Below are 13,315 nucleotides of genomic sequence, written 5' to 3' on the forward strand. Positions count from 1 at the left end.
TAAGGGACTTTGAAAAATTAAGATACTTTTTAAAAGGGAAAAATCTTGGAGGAGGTGCAGCACCTGATTTCAAGACAGTATAAAGCTCAGGGGATCAGAATGAGGGTGGTGTTGGCACAGGGAGGGTCTAGGCCAGTGGAGCAGAAAAAGATCATGAGAAATGCAGATAAGCTTCTGAGAAAGGAAATCAAGGGGCCTCCCTGGTGGTGCAAGGGCTTAATATGCAACCTATGAAGCTGTCCTCAGCCACTGCAGCAGATCAGGGAGCTACCAACATGGTGCAGCAGACCTCTCCTGACTCGCCTGCGGCTCCCCTCAGCAGTGTATTTCAGTAGATCATCCTGTTCTGTTCCCTGCTCTGTCTCTGGTGAATCCTCTCAGCCCCCACACCTCTGGTCTGTACCCCAGTTGTTGCATGCATGCATAAATAAATCTTTTTTAAAAAGGAAAAGAATAATTAAAAATAAAGGCAGTCAAGGCAATTTGGTGAGGGGGCGATGTGGGAACTAAGCAGACACAGGAACAGATGGACACCCTTGCCACCCACTAACTGAAATGAAGCAGAGACCTAAAGATAAAGACTAAACTCTGTGGTCCAAGAGTAGTATAATTTAACCACAAATGTCATTTTGTTACAGAGCAGCCCTGATATAAAACAGGTTGCCTGGCTGTGGGTCCTCACACGCGTGCTTAAAAGGGACTTATTAATACTCCACTGCAGGAACACACAAAAGGTTAATAAAATATTTATTTACAGAGGAAGGGGGAAATGAGGAAATGTACAACTCAGGGAGAAAAATAGGGAAATGAAATATTAAATGCATCCTACCCGATCTGCCGACCTGGAAACCCAATGGCACTCTGAGAGCTGGCGGATAGCCACACACTGGTGGAGAGCCAAAAAAAAGGGGTTGTTCCCAAAGCCCATGTGTCTGGTTTTATACCAAACTTGGCTGCCTAACCCTACCCACCCTCAGGTTCCCGCAACCTTCCCTGCAACCTTCTCTTCGGGGGTGATGGGATTTGTAGTTCCCAGTGTCTTGATGGCTTTGGACTGGAGTGGGGGTGAAGTCCACAAGGCCTGTATGAAATTAGCTTTAGTATATCCTTTTTCCCCTAACAAATCCCCCCTTTCACTTTTTGCCAACATTTCCATGGTGATGAAGATCAATATATGGATGTCGGGATGCAGTCTCAGATGAAAATTTTTACCGGGTTCCAGTGTGAAAGAAAACCAGTCTCTCCAGGTATTGTCCATTGTGGAAAGCAAAAGTCCTCCATTCCTGGAAAAACAGTTCATCAGTCCAAGCCAAAAAAAAAACAAAAACAAAAACAAAAAACCATCTGGAGGCATTAGCCAAAACAAAACAGCAAATATGTCAAAATCACAGGAAAAAAAATCTTAAAATGGTTCAACTTATGTAAAATACAAATTCTCTCAATTTTGATCCAAAACTTTTTAACAGCATAGCAAAAGTTTGCAAACTAAATCTACTTTTAAACCATTTTACCTATTTTTGCATAAAATCACAGGGCAGAATAACTAAGCAGCAATTTTAGCTGGCTTTGTTGGAATACTCCATATAGGATCAGAGTGAACCATTGGCATCCAGTCCATGTAGGCTTCAGGAACAAAGTTGGTCTCATCAGACTCCACCTGGGCTTTCCTCTTGTCGAGGGTACCAGGACTTTTTCATTGGCCGGGTTGTCCAGTCCTGCCGATGGAGGCAAGCTTCCTCACCTTCTTTGGAGGTCTCTGGAACCCTACGAACAAAGCAAACAGGTTCTCCTCTTCTTGGTTCAGCTGTTTCAACTTCCTGGAAGAACTCCACGCAAAGTCACACAATGAAATTCATGTCCATTTTTTCATTTTAAGCAGACAAAATCCCTATGGAAAAACAGACTGAGATAAGTAGCAAAAAAATTGCCACCACTATGTGTATGCTGTGTTGGTATCAAGGGGAGAGTGCCAGGACCAGCCTCCGGAAAAATGTCATGTCAGGGGATCCTGAAAGGATGAGATGGCCTAGGCGACCTGTAAGAGGCTGAAAGTTAAGGGCTGAGGGGAAGGGGATGAGGTAGTGAGGAGACACTGACACTGGATGAGATGCAAGTATCTTCTGCCGAGAGACTCAGCAGGTCTTTATTTATTCATTTTTAGTAATCAGAAAAATTACATCACCATGTGCAAAGCAGAAACAATTAGTGTATTCTATTCCCATGGACTACTGGCTCCCATGGACTACGGGTCTCAGCTAGATGGTAGCCTTCAAGGTTAATAGATAAAAAACCAAACCTAACAGTAAAACTTATTATTTCAGCTAGAATAACCTAAGACAGTTGATATCCGCCAGTGCTTCCCTATCAGCTAAAGCCTAAGCATCAAAAGACTATTCTATTCATATGGCCTTTAGCGGGAGACCAGCTGCTACACAGTTATCAGAACTTTTTCTACCTAGAAACTTCTTAACACAGTTAACTTCATTTTAAAACTTTCCTAAGAAACTTCTAAAAAAAGCAAAAGAAGGATTTACTATATATAATTGTTGTGCTGGATTGCTTGTCAGGCATGTACAATAAATTGTCTCCCATTGTCAAGTGGGCCAAATAGTTTAATAACTAATTTTCTAAACAGATAATTTTCCGTGCCATTTGCTTGCAGTATACTGATGCATATAATTTATTGCCTAATGTACTTTCTGATAAATTTTGTCTCTCTTTATGACCAAAACAAAAAATGAAGGTATGTTAGATCTTCAGCCCCAAGGTGTGAGACGCCAGGAATATTCAGCCTCACGGTGTGAGGCCCTTTAACTTAGCTGCTTGTCAGTGTCTTATTTGGCTGGGGCATCAAGGCCCCCTGCAGCAGGAGAGAAAATGTGAACACAAGTTAGCTTTGCTGGGAAGAAACCCGCAACCTTGCCTCAGGTCCCAGTCACTCAAAACAAAAAACTTTGTGGATTCAGAACAAAATGCAAAAAAATTACCAGTATTATGTCAAAGAAAACTTAGTAAATATCAGGTGTATTCAGTCCTGTGTAGGAAATTTGTACTCAACAGTTCCATCAATAGGAATCTGTTGAGGGCCTCCCCGGTGGTGCAGCAGTTGAGCGTTGGGTTGAGAAGCTGCCTGCAGCCTCTGCAGCGCCGGTTCGATCCCTGGCTGCTCCCGGCCACCAGAGGAGGGTCCCACATGGTGCGCAGCCATCTCCTGCTGCCCGCTGCTCCCCTCAGCAGTGTGCTTCGGTCCTTCTGCCTGCTCTGCTCCCCTCTCTGGCTCTGGTGAATTCTCTCACCCTCCCACGCTCCTGACTGTACCCAGTGCTTGTATAAATAAATAAATAAATAAATCTTAAAAAAAAAGGAATCTGTTGAGGTTTTTTTCCCTATTTTTCCAGGAACAATTTCTGTCAATAAACAATTAAAGTATACAATATTACAAGGCGCCAATCACCATCAACAATTTACATACATATCAGGTACTGAAGTTTTATACACATTTTAGAAAACCAGTGTTAACATTTTTGTACATGCCAAAGTTTTACCATTTTCCCAAGCGACAATGCTTCCCTTCTAGTTTTACTTCACTAGGTAAGCCAAATAGAACAAATTCATCTAACGCCTTTCCCAGGAGGAAAGGGAGAAACTTTGTGGAGTGTCTTAGGAGCTCTACTGAGGTTCCACAAAATTTCCTTGCATCAGCCAAATGACAGGCAACCAAATTTGTACTTGAATTTAGATTTCTGGGAAGCTTTGCCATAAATATCAGAAAAACAACAAAAACAACAATATTCAGTGTCTATTGATACCGGAATTGCCAGGCCTAGTCTCTTAGCCAGGTACAGATCCCAGGCTGCAGGGGCAGCGCTGAGCCCCAGCCACTAGACCCCCACGGGCTGGTGTCTCACGAAGCCCCAGCAGGAACTTCGCAGACTTTCAGGCAAGCAAGTGAGAAGAGGCAGGTTTGTTTAGAGAAAGAAAAAGTTTATTGAGGAGAAAAGGAAAAGAAATAAAGTGGGACTCCCAGACCATGAAACCAGGCCTGGGAGGGGCAAGGAAGCCAAAGTGGAGTCTTGTCTCAGGGAATATATACTTTCCCTCATTATTCTAAAGCTCCACCAGTCTCTTTGTGATTGGTTAGTTCTCGGCTATCTCACTTAATTTGCTACTGAACGGGGGATCTTTACATTCCTTATCTAACAGGTTTGTCTTTCCCCATTTGTTGCATCTTCTCCCTTGTTTGATAGATTTATCTTTATGGCCCAGTCTCCCGGATGAGCACCGCTGCATTTCAGAAAATGTTAAACAACAGCTATTGAAGAAAAACAGGCTGGTGCTCACCGGTCTTAGTGCTGACCCCTTCTCATCTCCTCCTTGCATAAATGAGTCTGCTGCCCTAGTTAAACCACTCTCCATTTCCCCAAACTCCACCATCCTTTATCACCTGAAGGAAACCAAGGCCAGCATTAACAATGTTGTCCTTGGTCCTGGGATGTTTGTTTTTCCCAGTGGAATTAGTTACATTCCTCTAGTTGTCCTTATCTCTGAAGCCTTCCTAAACTCTTCGGAGGTCCCCTCCTGCAGTGTCCCTAAAACTGCCTAATTCTTCCTAACTTGCCCTTGGATTCACTATGAAGGCACTGGCTTAGTTCAGTAGTACAATGTTGACAATCAAACCATAACCTTTAGTTTTTTCTCAAAACTGGAGACTTTTTTTTTTCAATGTCTGTGGGTACCATGTATACCAATTTGTCAACCTCTAGAGACCAAGACAGTTAGACACAAGGACATACAGACATACAACATATAGACAGTACTTTTTTTTATGCCTTGTGGAATATCTTATGTAACTGCAGTTTTACTCCATAGGCTCAGAAAAAAATGTTAAATTCCAAAAAAATGTGGAATGTTGCTGGCAGAAATCAGTTTACAGTTGTTATCCTACAAACCTAAGACTTTGGAAATAGGAAGAAAAAGTTTTATTAATCGCAAGAGTTACATGACCTTGTTTTCAGTGTTGAAGACTTTTTATTAGAAGCCAATCCTGGGGTATCCTGTACAGCATCCAGAAAGAGCAAAAGCAACAGTTAACTTTTAAGTAAAAGGAGTCATCTCTTGTTAGCCACCAAGCAGGCAATACTTGGGTTTCCTGGGATAGAAGCTGAAAGAGCAGATTCAACATCTAAGCACAGATTACACCTCCCCCACACTAGGGAGAGACAACAGAAACAACACAGCAACAACACAGGTATGAAAACCTCATACAGTTACATCACGCACCTTAAAGAGTGCTTTCCACAACAGACCTTCCTCAGTAGGAAGCAGAAACTTACAATCTTGTTTTTGAACAAATCTAGGATTCAAAATGGCAAATATGTCCAAAACAAATTGTGTACACAAAATTCACAGCAGTAAATCCTTGGAGACTCAGACAAAATCTTTTTAATTTTTCTGATCCAGACTTTGCAAAAATTGAGTTATCTCCAAGAATCCATCAAGGCTACTGAAAGGTCTATGCAGGAGGCCAGAATGCAAAAGCCTACCAGGAAGCCCACCTGGGGGCAGGAATGAAGATACCTGCCTGGAGGATTCAGACAATGAGCCTTCCCCCTCCCCATAGCAGTCTCTTCTCAGACAAAGAACCTCTACCTGCCCCAAGAAACTCCCCCCCCTCAACAAACTTTTTCCCACCTTAGGAGCCCAGTTTCCCACCTGACCTCTCCTCACCCCATAAAACCCTGCTTCCCCCTTAACAAGGTGTGTGGCTTCAATGACCCCCACCTTGGGTGCATGAGGTCTGCCTGGGGCACAATAAACTTTCCCTTCCTTTGAGAAATTTAGCCTGGCTCTCCTTTTCTTTACTGCACCAAACCTTTCAGCTACCACCAGCAATTACCAGTTAATTTTTGTTAACACCCAGGCATACATTTACTAATTTAAACACCATTGCTCCACAATTGGCTTGAAAAACCCCTCAGGCAGAGGTCAGGAAGTAGTCAAAAACAAAACAACATATCACTGAAGAATCATTACTGCCTTTATAAATGCTGATGAGAAAGCAGAGATCACAAAAAGAAAAAAAAGTCCAAAGTCCTACCAACAAGAACCTCTGAGTTTTATAGGATCCTGCCAAGTGGCCTCAGATGCCATCTTTGATCTGGCCACGTGGTCCAACATACTACCTAATCTTTTGAGTAAAACTGTTTCACAGAACAATTTGCACAAATCAAATGTCTTAGCAAGTCATTACAAGCAAATTACACACAGACACATAGATCTTCACAAAGCCCAAGCAGTTTTTTTTAACAGTAAAACTGTTACAGGGCAGCTCCGATACAAAACGGGGTGCCTGACTGTGGGTCCTCACCCGCGCGCTTAAAGGGACTTATCAATGCTCTACTGCAGGCACACACAAGAGGTTAATAAAAGGTTTATTTACAAGGGAAGGGCAAATGAGGAAATGTACAGCTCAGGGAGAAAAATGTTTTAAATGCGTCCTACCCGATCCACTGATCTGGAATCCCAAATGGCACTCCGAGAGCTGGCTGCAAGCCAGGAGCCCTGAAGCCAGGAGGCGAGCGACAGAGAGAGAGACCCCCAAGGCCCACGTGTTTGGTTTTTTATACCCAACCTGGCTGCTTAACTCCACCCTCAGGTCCCAACCACCTTCCCTTTGGTGGTGACGGGATTTGTCTTTCCCAATGTCTTGATGGCTTTAGTCTGGAGTGGGGGTGGAGTCCACAAAGCCTGCATGGAATTAGCTCAGGACATCCTTTCCCCCTAACAAATCTACATAAGAAACAAACGCACAAGAGAAACCAAAAATCACATTTGCACTTATGGTAGCAAGTGCCATAAGGAAGCCCAAGTTCCCCATGGGGCTGACTAACCACAGATGGCTCTGTCCTAAATCACGTTGTGAGCCAAATCTGTTATAGGGCAGAGAGAGGGGCAGCCCAGACTCCGCAAACCTGCCTGTTCCAAATAGGTTCTGCCATCTGCCGCATCAACACAAAACATATGAGACTTTATTGGGAAGGAACTTTAATACAATTAGGAAACAAGACAGGAAAGGCAAAGAATATAGTTTCTAAATCAAGTGCCCAAAGTTACCCCTCCCCTCGTGAGTAAAAGTCCACCCAAGCAGGATCTGCCCAGAACAAGGTCCCAAAGCTTGTCACAGTTCTAAAGCATCATTCAGTGGGGACTCACAGAAAAGGATCAGAAAAAACCAGACAGGTCAGAAAGGAAAAGAGCAAAATCAAAATCAAGACAAAAACTGCCACTGTCACCTCCCCATGGGTCTCTCACCCACATCTGAGGCACACAAGTCAGGCGCCTGGCCAGATAAAGTCCATCAGTTACTCCCTGAAACTTTTAGTCCACACTGAGGCCTTGCCCCAACCTAATTTCAGCTAATTAAGAGGTCAGCCTTACATTTTTCACTTCAAGACATCATAAGAGCTGTTATGCTATTATTCCTTTGTAATGGATAACTTATACATAAACATGTTTGTTTTACATATATATTTTAGATGATGACAATAAAGTTTAGTTTTCCTACAATAAGAAGCAAAAATACACCAAAAGCTCATTAAGCAGTCCACAAATCTTCATTATTAAACTCAGTATATCCTTAGTCTTATAGGAGAAATATACCACCATTTAAATAGTGATAAAAAAAAGATTTAAAATAGAGATACCAACTGTAGCTTTAGTTTCCCTTAAGACAGGAAGTTCAAACTGCAGAGTTACAAATGAAACAATTTCATGTAGCTGAGGTTTCTCTTAGCTAAGGCAAGGGAAGGAAAAATCAATGAAGATGCTCACCTGGGGAAGTCCAGGTATGAACAAAACCACATTTATCCACATTTATCTCTGTTGACATAGACCAAGTCAATAACTCCTTTTTACTCCAAGCTCCTTTCTTTCCCAATTAAACAAATTTAAACATACAATAAAGCTATTAACTTTTTAACATTATAATTTTAAGGCATATATGCTTTAATTAAACCATTACATTTTGAATTAGTTTTTGTTTACCAAAAATTTTAGATCGCTATTTCAAAATTTGGCTTCATTTCTATTAGAATTCATATAGGTGCCATTTATAACAAATTTAACGCAGCAACCCTCCAGAGATAAAAGACACAAAGGCAAAGACACAGACACAGAGATCTCTTTCATTTAGAATTTTGGCCATTTGCACTAATTTTTTAGAGATAGTTATTTTGCCAATATTTCTGACAACACTGACAACAATTATTAATTTACTTTCAAATATTTCTTTTTAACTAATTTTTTTTCAGATAAGTAATTATTTCCCAAGTTGTATTTGTAAGAATGCCCCTTAGGTTCAAAAGAAAGTGGTGCAGAAAATTCCCTATCAGTTCCCTTGCTTTTTTTTTTTTTTTAAAGCATGTTCTCCAGGACGGTCTGTCTGCTCCCATTCCCTCTTATTGTATCCAATGTTACAGCAAGAGAAGGGGGAGCACACAGATACTCTTCTGGCCTTCCCCTCTGAGATTTTGACAAGTCCAGTCACCAATCAGCCATATGACTTGTCGACAGAACCACAGGCAAAGCCCAATTTATCTCCGCAGCTGCAGCTGTGGAGATTTCACACACACACACCACTGTCTCACACATACACACACCGAAGGTTATAACCATACCATTCCTCCCTTTGTGGGAGTTCCAAGGTTCCCTACCAAAACCAAATGAGACCAGTGAGGCCTCCCTGAGAGGTGATCAGCCTCTCCTTCTACCACTCTGGGTAGCCAAATGGGAACCAGGATCCCGGGACCTTACCTGATCGGACTTCAGCACCAAGTCCTGGCCTCACTCAGCCCTTTGGAAGTCTGGCCTGGAAGGCGACGTAGGGGCTGGGCAGGAGCAACCAAGTCAGAGACCACCGAAATTCCTCAGTGGAGCGCACTTCCCCTTCCTTGGCTCTCTTTCCCATCCCCCACTCTGCGTCCTCCAGACCCAGTGGCTCAAAGGGCCAACGTGCTTGTTGTTTCCTGGTCAGGGAACCAAAAAATGTTGCAGAAATAAATTATAGCCTTTACCCAGGCAGGGGAAGAACAAGAGGTACTTTAGGAATGGTGAGGTCAGGAAAGCTTTGTTACCAATGCTTGAGGTCTCAGAACTGGGTAGTCCCAGGTCTGAGCCCTGGTCTAGAGCCAAAGAGTTTCTTTTATACACAACCACTTTACATTGATAAAGTTGGTTAGTTAGCATACAAGTTCTTGACACAGGAAAAGGGGCAGGACACAAATCTTCCAGGATGGAGGGCTGCCAGACCTTGTTTAGATATGCTTATTAAGGAAGCACACTTATTATTTACATTTCCAGGTGTATGACTCTTTAACAGGGAAAGATTTCTTTTTTTTAGCAGTTCCCTTTCGTTTTGACCCCAATCTCTCCTTTCCCCGCCACCTGCCCATACTGTGTCTCTGGCTCATAGTTGTTTGTTGATTTTGATTTTTTCTTCTTATAGTTATTCTTTTTCCTGGTCCCTTATTTAGGTTTTCTAGATTCCTGCTATGAGTGAGACCATCCGGAATTTTTCTTTTTCTTTCTGGCTTATTTCGCTGAGCATGATCCCGTCCAGCTCCATCCATGCTGCTGCAAATTGCATGCATTCATCCTTTTTTTTTTTTAAAGATTTATTTATTTATTTATACAAGCACCAGGTACAGTCAGAAGCGCAGGAGGGTGAGAGAATTCACCAGAGCCAGAGCAGGGAACAGAATAGGCAGAGTGATGAAGTACACTGCTAAGGGAGCAGCTGGCGGCAGGAGAGGCAGTCTGCACGCCATGTGGGACCCTCGCCCGGCGGTCTGGGATCAAACCGGCGCTGCAGAGGCTGCCGGCAGCTTTGCAACTCAGAGCTCAACTGCTGGGCCACCGGGGAGGCCCCAAGTGTTTTTCTTTTTTGAATGCTGAGTAATATTCCATTGTGTATATGTACCACATCTTCTTGATCCAGTCATCTATTTTTGGTAATTTGGGTTGTTTCCAAAGCTTAGCTATTTTAAATAGTGCTGCTATAAACATAGGGGTGCAGGTGCTCTTTGGAATTCATGTTTCTTTGTCCTTTGGGTAAATACCTAGGCATGGAATTGCTGGATCCTATGGAAGCACTATCTTTAGTAAATTGAAGAATCTCCACACAGCTTTCCACAGTGCACAACCACCATCTTTTGAAAGCAATGTTATAGACTGAAAATAGTTATAGGGCTTCCCCTGGTGGCACAGTGGTTGAGCGCTGGGCTGCAAAGCTGCCCGCAGCCTCTGCAGCACCAGTTTGATCCCCGGCCACCAGCGAGAGTCCCACATGGCATGGCAGACCTCTCCTGTCTCGCCTGCTGCTCCCCTCAGCAGTCTATTTTGTCAGTCTGCCTGTTCTGATTCCCGCTCTGGCTCTGATGAATCCTCTCACCCTCTCTCACTTCTGACTGTACTCAGTGCTTCTACAAATAAATAAATAAATCTTTAAAAAAATAGTTATAACTTAAGTTCTTGAAATAGATAGTGATAGTCGACTTAAAAAGTAATCTTGATGAAGGAAGTAATGAAGGAAAATATTACTAATTTTGCCCCCCCTCAATTTTAACTTATACAAAAAATATGCAAAGTCAAAATATAAACAAAGGAAAAGGTTCTACCACAAATGATTGAACATGGGGCTTCTCCTTATTTTACGAAGAGCTCTTCCTATTAGTAAGAAAGAGGTAAATGATTCTATTGAAAAATAGATTATCAACAGTTAAATGACAATAAAAATGCAAATAGATATCAAATATGGGACTGCTCTCTCAGTTACATCCATAAAGAAATACAAATCAAAATGATGGTGCAGTGTAAATGATCATGTGTGTAACTGACACCAAATAAATGGACACTATCTAATATTTTTGAGGTTTGCCTGGAGGTAAGGTAAATTTATGGGAAGGTAAATTTGTGCAACATTTTGGTTCACAATACCTGTCAAGATGTAAAATGCATTTCCTTTGCCAGTCAATTTTATCTTATGGATATATTTTTAAGTACATTATGTCTCTATCTCTATCCTCTATCTGCATCAATATTTGTATCATCCATCTAATCTTACCTATTTCTGTGCCTGAGGATATTTATAGCAGCGTTGCTTCTAAGGCAAAAAAAAGGGGGGGGAGAGCTAAGTAAAACTCCACTGTCCATAAATAAGAGAGTAGATAAATTAAAGTGTATACATATTATGGAATATTTTGTGGTTATTAACAGAATGAGATAGATCAATACATGCTGACATGGCAACTTCTGCAAGACATAGCACTACTAAGTAAAAAGCAAGATTCAAAGCCGAATACACGGACACAGAAACACAGATGTGGGTATATATGGGCATGCATGTGTGCTATGGATTTCTGTGTGTATATGTGTATATTGATAATAATTTCATGAGCGTATGAATTTGAAGATATGTAGAATTGTTGTAGAGCAACCCCGATACAAAACGGGGTGCCAGAATCATCTCTGTATATCAGAAGGAAGTTTAAGGGGAAAGCGTCTGGAGGGAATGGAGTTTGTTTGGGAGTCAAGGTGCCCTTCGTTCTGACTCAGTCCTTAGCTCCAGGAGATCTGTGATTGGGGAGATAGGTCCTTTTGGGCTGTGAGGTTGGTTTCAGTTGACATGAAACTGAAGCACACGTTACAGTATATTACATATTACAGCATAGCCTTTTTAAAAGACACCGATTCAAGGGTTTCATTTTAACTTTGGGGAGTATCTACACCTGACAAAGCAAACCACACATACCCAGGTGAGTTTCATTGTCAAAACCATTGAAACTGGGGCCTCCCCAGTGGTACAGCGGGTTGAACGCACTGCTATGAAGCTGTCCGCAGCCTCTGGAGCACAGTTTCAATTCCCGGCTGGCCAGGGAGATACCCACATGGCATGGCAGACCTCTCCTGACTCAACCGCTGCCCCCCTCAGCAGTGTTTTCAGTCCGACTGCCTGTTCTGTTCCCTGCTCTGTCTCTCCTGAATCTGCTCACCCTCCTGCACCTCTAAATAAATCGTAAAAAAAAAAAAAAAACAACCATTGAAACTGGCTTGGATCCATCTGGTAGCAAGGTGGTGAAAATAGGTCCACACCTTGCTACCCACTGCTTAACTGAGCACCTCTACTTTTAGACTTCGTGGGGAGGGGTATAATTCTGCACCTTTGTCTCTTGGTTTCTGACGTGCGTCTCCTGTCTTGGCTTCTTGGGCCAGATACACAGAAGGAAGCCTCCACACCCTGGACCTTCTAGAACATGGTTCCTGAGATTCTATCAACAATGCCTAAGCATCCAAAGAGCATGTCCACAGGGCAATCCACAAAGAAGATTTGGGAGACATTACTGCCTTGAAAAAATTAAGTTTGCAGAAGCATATTATTTAGTTTTGTCCAGTTTCCCTAAAATTCTCCAAAAAATGTGCTTGTCTTCACTCTAGAATGGCAAGGAACATTTTTTCCCCAAGAAGTAAAACAGGAATAAGACAAAAAATATCTGGTGTCTGTTACTTTTATAATAGATGGAAAATGGGTTATCTTTGTTTTACGCTGACCCACAGAATGACAAAAACCAAGATTTTATGTTTTTTATATGAAAGTTTCGATTGCTGAAAAAAGTTTTAAAACTATTGCACTGTAGTAAGTCATAAAGATATGATTTAGTTATAAAGTAAATTCATCTTTTTTCCATCCTTCCTTCCACCCTCTCTCCCTCCTGCCTTTTCTTTGCTTGTCTCTTCTTCCTTCCTACTCTTCACTTGCCTTTCACTTGTTTGAGGACACATCATACATCTTCTCCACAAGGAAGACTGCCTGGGCGTTTCCCTCTCTTCCTTCCTGAGGGAACCCCAATTACGTTGAATAATACTTAACTCTAGGGAACATCTCACCATTGGCTCCAAGTGCAGGAGTCCATTTCCTTACCAGAAGTGGGTCGAGGAGAAAACATATGACCCGGTGTTGTCTAGTGTGCGTAAAAGGAATTCTGCTGGTACTACTTGGAAATATTCCCCTTCCTGGTAGGGAGGAAAGGTGTAAGAAGAGGCTTTTTGCTTCTCTCTTCCTTTTGTGACTATTGGGCTGTCCCATGATGCCTGCAACTGGGCCAGCCGGACTGCCACATCCCAGGGTGCTCCCTTCCACTAGAGCCAGTGATAGCAGAGTAGAGGGACAGAAAGTACGTGGGATTGGAACAGTCCCAGCCTTCTCGAGCATTCCTAAGTAAACTAGAATTTTCCTAATGGTTGAAGTCAGGTTTTTCTGTGA

This window comes from Talpa europaea (genome assembly GCF_964194135.1).
Source record: "Talpa europaea genome assembly, chromosome: 12".
NCBI lineage: Eukaryota > Metazoa > Chordata > Mammalia > Eulipotyphla > Talpidae > Talpa > Talpa europaea.